At 36.3% G+C, this 7,989-nt stretch overlaps 2 long non-coding RNA genes across 6 annotated transcripts in view; one reads left to right on the top strand and one right to left on the bottom strand.

The window, feature by feature from the left end:
- Nucleotides 1-614: 614 nt before the first annotated feature.
- On the bottom strand, nt 615-2,687 carry LOC148223584 (uncharacterized). Its single transcript, XR_015803806.1, has 3 exons — nt 2,578-2,687; nt 2,302-2,454; nt 615-1,991 (listed from the first exon to the last, which is right to left on the bottom strand). It is a non-coding gene; the product is annotated as an uncharacterized LOC148223584 (long non-coding RNA).
- Nucleotides 2,688-2,927: 240 nt separating this feature from the next.
- Nucleotides 2,928-7,989, top strand: part of LOC148223583 (uncharacterized) — a 77,689-nt gene continuing 72,627 nt past the window's right edge. For 3 of the 5 annotated variants that reach the window (XR_015803805.1, XR_015803801.1, XR_015803802.1), the window contains exon 1: nt 2,928-3,179. This is a non-coding gene — a long non-coding RNA (uncharacterized LOC148223583). The remainder of the gene's footprint in view (nt 3,180-7,989) is intronic. The other 2 variants (XR_015803804.1, XR_015803803.1) reach the window with 1 other exon arrangement.

Raw genomic sequence — 7,989 nt, 5'->3', positions numbered from 1 at the left:
AGAGGAACGTTATTTTTTTCACCTCTGGAAAACTGCCTAACTTGAAAGCCTCATAATCTGATTTTCACAAATCCTATTTAACATATTATTTTCTTTTGAACAGGCAACACCCAAAGCGATATTGCTCTTCTCTGATGTTACCACTTCTTTTCAATAACAGAATTCCACATCCCTACTTATGGTAATTTGTGTCCTAGTCACCAAAATGCTATATTAAATGAAATCTTCTTACATTAATTTTCTTATAAGAACAATTAGAATAAAATGGCATACAGTTTACATTTGTACAATTATAGTGACTCATATCTGTGTCAGATTTTAAGATCCTGGCTGCATGGAAAAACCAATTTTTCTCTTCCAACAACTCATACCTCAATAGGATTTCAGTAAATTTAATCCTTGACCTGAAGGGATGCATGCCAAAAAAAAGAGAGAAAGAAACTGATTAACAGTTCATTTTGGCAAGCTCTAGAGAACTGTATTGTAACCAAGACACAAAGGACAGACAAGGCAGAAAAAAACACATTAAAAATAGAGATTGATGGGAAATTCAAAAGAGCAGCTTTTTCCAACTGAAGAAATTTTATTTGATCAGAAAACAATCAAAACTCCAGTGTATCCAATACATTTGTATATTCTGATATATCCAGTGGATAACCCCCAGAACCTCTTTATCCAGCTGTGCTTTTAATGTAATAAGCAAATACATTTCCCCAACTTAAATTTGGTACTAATATACAGTCTAATGAAAATTAATTCTATCAAGTCCCCCATTATATTCACTATCAAAGTCTTTTGCTAAAAACATTGTTAGAACTCACAATGTCTACTAACAGCACCTTGTCTGGTTTGCCATTGTCAGAGGCTTCATTTAATCCCAAGCATAAATATGGCAAGCATCACCTTGAAAAGAATAGACAGGGATACTTCTCTGAAGGTTATTGGAAAGCATGTCTCATCTTTAGCTTCATTCCAAATCTGCTTCTTGGTATTTGTTATGCCAATATTGTTCTTGAGGCACGCTAATTTTCTCTCCCGTGTGTTTAACTTGCTGCAGTATTTTTGTCAAAGTAAGCAAGCATCACCTTTCCAGGCAGGTAGCTGTGAATCACTTTTTGCCTGGCTGATTAAGCAGCCACTCACGTGGCACTTTGTCTACCCTGCCAGGGACTTAGTGACAGCAGGCTATCCCAGTTTGGGCACTGTGTTAGACACCATCCACTGCAGAGGGAGAGACACACAGACACACAGAGCGATGGATTCCACCTGCCAAGCTTAGACAGTGAGCAAAAGACCTCTGGTTTTTTACCTCTCCCCTCATTATCAGAGGTACTTCTTCTACACCTTCTTGCACATCCCCCTCCCAATTTTTATCCTTAGTATAGAATAAATTTTCAATTGATCCATGGTTTATTTTTACACCCATTTGTGAACAAATTTGGGTCTATGTCCACAAAAGAGAAGGTAATTTCTCCCTGAGAAAAGAACCAAATAAATATGCAGTGATGTTCTGAAATGAGTTCTGGGTTTGCACACAAAAATTGAGTCTTAAAAGTAAGAATTTAGAGTTGATAATGCTTGTTTCTGTTCCCAGCTTCAGTGTGATTTTAAAATCATTTCATGACCCCGTAGAACTTTTTGTTGCACAGACTGAAAATTCATTGCATGTATTACATGTCTCAGAGTGGACTTCTCATGAGCTGAAAACCAGAGTTACCTGGAAACATATTCATCAAAGAATGGAATTCTAGAGAGGTTCCTGGGAAAATGAAAATAAAATGAAATAAAATATTAGCATAGAGCTGCTCCTCTAGGTGTTATGACTTCTGAGATATGCAGAATAATAGTGTGGCTGGCACAGAGGACGTAAGCTTTCCTTCAGTCACAGTGCCTTTTTATTCCTCTTCTTCCACTTCACAGCCAAGCAGTTTCTGTTCCAAGAGTACTTACTGAGTATCTGTCATTGCCCTTTATTGTGGCCTAAATATTGACTAAAAAAGGAATACAACCATTATTAAATTATAGTGCTGTTTTTAACTCCACATTTTAAACTTCAAGTTTATTTGATTGCTTGTTTGGTTTTTAAAATTATTTTTAATCTTCCCTGCTCGTGCCAGGGACAAAGGTAGACTTTTACATAACACTAGTACAAAGTGGGCTGGGAAATGACTGATTTCATCATAGCAAATATTTCACAGTTTGTCTTCCTTATGTTGAATGGAAGAGTAGAAGATTAAACTCTGTATTGTGAAAGTAAGAAAATATCCAAAGGGTGAAGAGTCTGAGAAAACATACACTTACTGATTTGAGCAAGTGGAATTTCCATGGATGTACTCTGTAGAATCATGTACTTTAATCAGCAGAGTGAAAGGATGGCTACTTCCTTTCACAGCCTCCTTCCCACAGCAGCTCTTTACTTAAGGAGCCTCAGCATTCCTTGTTCACATCAATCGCCTGTTAGAAAAAGCACAATTATGCACAAATGAAAATAATATATGAAGATAATTTCATGAGTTAATTGAGAAAAATAAGTGGAAAACTAATAAAAGTAATATTTAAAATGAAAAAAATCCCTACATATCCAACTCTGAAACTTTAATCTTTCAGAAAGAGAGGTGGGTAATATTGCTTATCTTGAAGAGGTATGTAGGTTTGATAGCAGCCAGGCCTGTAACCAGGTTCTTCAGTGAGCTGATTTCAGAACAAAAAGCAAGCACTTCTCTTCCTCCCACTTCTTTTTTGCTACCTACAGGTATTTAGTGCCGCCTCCATTTGCTGTCTATTGAGTGACATTAATCTAGGCCCTCCAGTTCTTTAATATTAATATCTTTGTAATTGAATCAGCCCATATGCGAATTATTTATCAATTCTTTATATTTTCTTCTGAGCTTCTTTTACTTTTAATTTTTTTTCAGTTACAGAGATTTTTTGTGGGAGGCTAAAAGTAATTGCACTTCTATTCACCAGCTATATTCCTAATTATCAACAATTCCTTTTCTAAGGCCTGTGGATGACATGCTGCTGAGTACAACAGCTTCCACATTTAATAAGGAAAAGGAGGCACTAAAGTTTAAGTTTTTTAAGGTGTGATTTTTTTATACTATGTTAACAGAGCAGAGTTTATTTTCATTTTCCAACCAGCTCTTGTAACTGCAACATCTGAACTTGCATATCACAAGGTAATAATTTTATTTCTGTGATTTAAGCTACTATGTGCATATATTTGTACCATGAAAAACTTTATATACGGTTGTACACTACCAAATTTTATAATTAAGATTTGAAAAAACATGGAGTGAAATTTTATATACAGTGTTCTGGAGTTTGTGTGGTTTTTTAGTTCTCAGGGTATTGTTTTACTTTGATGCTTAAATTTGGATTATAAAAGGCAAAGTCAATTATTTAGAATTAAACTGATTAAAGAGGAAGGATTGTGAAACTCACTTGAAATGTTTACCTTTTGCTCCAATCTCAACTTGTCTAGCCTCAGCTCCCTGCTTCTGAAGTCTTTATTTCCTAGATTTTATTTTTCCTCTGTACACATCTTTAAACTTCAAGATCAGTTTTCTCTAAGCAATTCCAGATGTCTCTACCTTCACGTAATGCATTTCAATGCAATTGTCATTCTTGCCATTAAGATTGGAGCACCTAATGGTTTTCCCACCACTTTTCTTGAATTTGGAATGTAGTGTACAGCTGAACACAAGTTTCTGGACTACGTTGAAAGCAAAATAGCTTCTTCATGTTTCCATAGTAACTACCTATAATTGCAAGATTTAACTGAGTCTTTTGCTCCTGCTTTGATTTAGGAGCTTATATTCAGGTGACTATAAACTATCCCAAGGTGTTTTCCTGGACAGAGTCTGGGAGGGTCCTTGTATAACCTATGCTTGGAAAAATTATGTTGGCATAGGGAATATCAGTGCTAAGGAGGGAATATCAGCGTGTGTGAATGAAATGTACAAAACTGTCTGATGGGGCATTTGCCCCAAACAGGTTACACTGTAGAGCAAGATAGTCACAAAACAGAATATAAAGCAACTAGGGAATTACCAAGGGACTTTGGAAACAAAAAAGTCATCTTGAAAAGGAGCTATGAAGGAAGGCTGGATTTTTTTTAGCACTGGAGAGAGACCTTGCAGTGGCCACAGCAATGGTGCTGCCAGAAGTGACCCCACCACACTTCAACCTGCCTAGGCCAGGCAGGGCTTCCTTCCTGAGACACCACGAGCATCATTCCAGCCAGCTGACCAACAGTGCCGGTGAGAAAATGAAGGGCCCACACCTATGGGGTGCCCATGTGAACTGCGGGGGTGCTTTCGTGTATAGCAGGCAGCAGCTGGCATTAGTGCATAGTAGGGAGCATCTCCACACAGAAAAAGAGCATCCAAATGTCCAAGAAGAAGTGTTGGTTTTAAATTTTAAAAAGGTCTGGCTGCTTGCCCCTTTTATTATTAATTTTCCCTGCAGTATGTCAGCTGTCAAATATTTGAAGATAAAAGTTTGTTTACATTCCAGGGAAACAAAACAAAACAAAAATCTACTGTAGGAAATATGACAATTTAAAATGTTTTTCTTCTAAAAGATTCTGAAATAGACTACCACTTGTTGAGAAATCTGTGATGTATTAGCTCATCTAAAGTTAATAAGTGTCACTGTAACTGCATACCTAATCACGCTACATGAGCTTCTCCCCTCCACTAAGTGAACTCTGTTTCCTCGGCCTTTAATGATTTCTTTTGTTCTTCCTTGGGTGCCTGGACACCATTGTCCCAGTGACTTCTCACCCTTTTCTCACAAAACAGCTGCAAATGCATATGTTCTGCAAAGTCTGCCATCTGAACTGATCTTGGGGAAGATTCTTAGCTCCTGTAAATTGCCTGAGTACCACTTAAGTGTATAAGACTTGGCTGATTCACACCATCTGGCCCTTTGAGCCACTCTGTGTTTATTTGCATAATTGAACATATTGTTTCAGGCTCATGCTGTTTAACTGTAAGATTTCCTGGCCAGAGGCTGTCATAACAGCATACTGTACAGTCCCAAGTAAATTTAAAGAGCTATATAAATTGCTATAAAATAGATCAATTTTCTTTTACCAAGCTTACCCCCAAAGAGCAGAACTTTCTCTACATGACTCAGGTAAGACTTCTGGAGTCTGAGCTGGACACGTTCCTGTCAAAACTAATAGCACAGGCTTTCTCAGACTTGACACCTAACTCAGACTCTACAGATGAGGGTTAATACTGTTAACACTGAGATTATTGACTTATTTTGTTATACTACACACTTTGCTGTTTTTTGGTCTTTTTTATTCAGCTTCGTTAGGTCATTATTATACTGGATTATGTCACACTTCACCTTATATCTTTACTTTTTCTGAAGGGCTTCAGAAGGATTCCACTACCCAGTACAAAATTAAAGAATGTAGCCCATCACCATTAGGTGGAAGAGGGAAAAGCCCCTTCCCAAGATCTAGATAAGAATAGCATCCTATTACTTATGCAATTTTATATCAGATGAGCAAAAGGAAAAGTACCAAGAGTTGAATTCTGGGTTCTTACTCGATTTATGGTTTCTTAGCCTTCTTAAACAAGGATGAAGCAGCAGTATTAGTCTATGCAAAGAGAAAAAAATAGAAAATGTGGGAGTTATCTCCTATTTGTTCAAGGAGAAATGAAAATGCTAAATGAATATGCCACTGTCTAATTCTCTCTTATATGGTCACAAAATACCCCACTTTCTCCCTCCATCATAGCAGTCTGGGTATGAGAGTCTGGTTGGAGGAGCAAATATGGCTAGAGGAAACCTCATGCTCCTTATACTCCCTTCATATTGTATGCCCATGCACATTCTTAGGAGATTGTCCATGTGCAGCATTAAAACCCACGGATCCCTTATTCTCTTAATCGTTGGACCAAAGAAATATTTTGTTTGTCTTCTAAGTGTGTGCACAGGCATACCAGATGTTTTACTATGCATACTCCACTCAGAACAGTGCTTCACTGTTTCAGTGTCTTCATAGACTTCTCTTTTGCTCCTTCCTAACAGAAATATCTCCTTTTTCTATATATACCTTGTGTTAACACTCTGGGGCTCTTTTTTTTTTAATTTTAATGTTTGTTTTTGTTTGTTTGTTTTAATTTTACTTCTATTGATTAAATCTTTTCTTTTGCATGGCTTGCTGTGAGGAATCCTTAATTCTTGCATTCTTTCTTCTGTGATGTGTGGGACAACAGAGGTTGGCATAATAAATGTAATTTCATATTGCAAACTGATCAGGTGGAGTTAGGAGAATCAGCAAATATTTCTCCAATCTATATTCCTAGAGGTTTTTAAAGTACCTTTAATATCTAAGGCATAGTAGAAATATAGAACATCTAGACATTAATGTGGTGTGATATTAAGAGAAATAAGAAGATCTATATGAATTAAGAATGCTACTGCTTACCACCTAAATTTTGAAGAAATCAGTTCTATTCTGTTTATATTGTCTAAGTATTTATAATATTGCATTATTCTATATCTATAATGTTATGGTATTTGAAACTAAAGTTGGGATTTCCAGTAATATGTATTCATATGTATGTATCTATTTCAAGTATTTATTTTTAGGTATGGCAAGACAAGAAAAAAGCAATAAAAAATTACTGCAAAATGCATTTAGAATAAATCAGAAATAAGTCTCAAAAAGAAATTGTCCTGATTTTTTTTTTAATTATGACAATAATTTCTTAATTTTTTACAAACCCTACAAATCATGAAATATTAAAATGGTGATTTGGGGCAGAGAGTATGTTTGGGGTTTTTGATTCATTCATTTTGGTATGTTTTGTTTTGGCTTGGTTGGGGTTTTTTGATGATGTTGCATTTTTGGGGTTTTTTTTTAGGGTAGCAAATTCTTTTAATCCAACACATTTATCAAATATAGATGTTAATTAAATATTTGGCTTGATTTGGTAATGGTTTTTTGTAACAGTTGTGTTTTAACCAGCATTTGATAACTGCCTCTATAACTCCTGGATACAGTCTGAAGGCCAAGTTGATGCTGCTTTTGCTGTGAAAGGAGACATTGAAATGCAGGTCCTGTAGACCTGCAGAGTTGTACAATTTGGTGCTTAAATTCCAGGAGCTGCCTTTCTTGTAGCTAGTGGAGAGGAGACAGGGAATTCCCAAAGTATCTTGCCATTCCAAGGTCAGGCTGCTCTAAGGCACACTAGATAGAGGGTCTAACTGGCACTACATATAAAAAGGATATATCTTCTTCAGCATTTTTGCAAGAATCTGGAGCACACTACAGCAAATATCCTGGCTGTTCCCATTTGCTGGGCTTTGATTCTTATTGCATGGATGACTCAGAGCAGACAAAATGAATTTCATTTGGGTAAGACAAGCCAGAAGGTGCATTCCCAAATTACATCTAAAGCACACCAGCTGCTGAGAACACTCAGTGCATGGGACCAGGCTGGATACAGTTCAAAGCAAAGCACCCTGGAACAAATACAGCATGGACATAAGGTCCTCAACAAGATGTGGTGATTTCTGCAGATATGTTCCTAATTCTTCTAAATGAAGACAGAAACAATGAGAGATCATCTGGACCTCCCCTGTAGTTTCATAGAAAGACTTTTATCCTCTGATTTACATTGTTATTCAATAATATGCAATACAGCTGAGGAAATATTGCTGGGCATTCATATATATTCTTTCTAGTTTTCTCTCTCTCTCTTTTTTTTTTCTTTTTTTTTTTTTTTGACACTAAGAAAACCCTGGCTGCAAGGCAAGATGTCCAGATTATATTCATAAGTCTGTAAAACTTTTGGGGTGAGTAGTTATGTTTGACAGCAGCAAACCGTTTTATCTATAAAATGGATTATAAGCTTGTCTAGCTTATAAGGATTCTGAGAATATGAATAAATAAATGTTGAAACTAATGAGAGGTATAGTAAGCCCACACAAAATTAAAATTTAAATTTTATGTTTATCTTT

This window comes from Sturnus vulgaris, chromosome 5 (genome assembly GCF_052056855.1).
Source record: "Sturnus vulgaris isolate bStuVul1 chromosome 5, bStuVul1.hap1, whole genome shotgun sequence".
Lineage (NCBI taxonomy): Eukaryota > Metazoa > Chordata > Aves > Passeriformes > Sturnidae > Sturnus > Sturnus vulgaris.
Note: the sequence above shows the minus strand (reverse complement) of the source record. Positions and strands in the feature narration are given on the sequence as shown.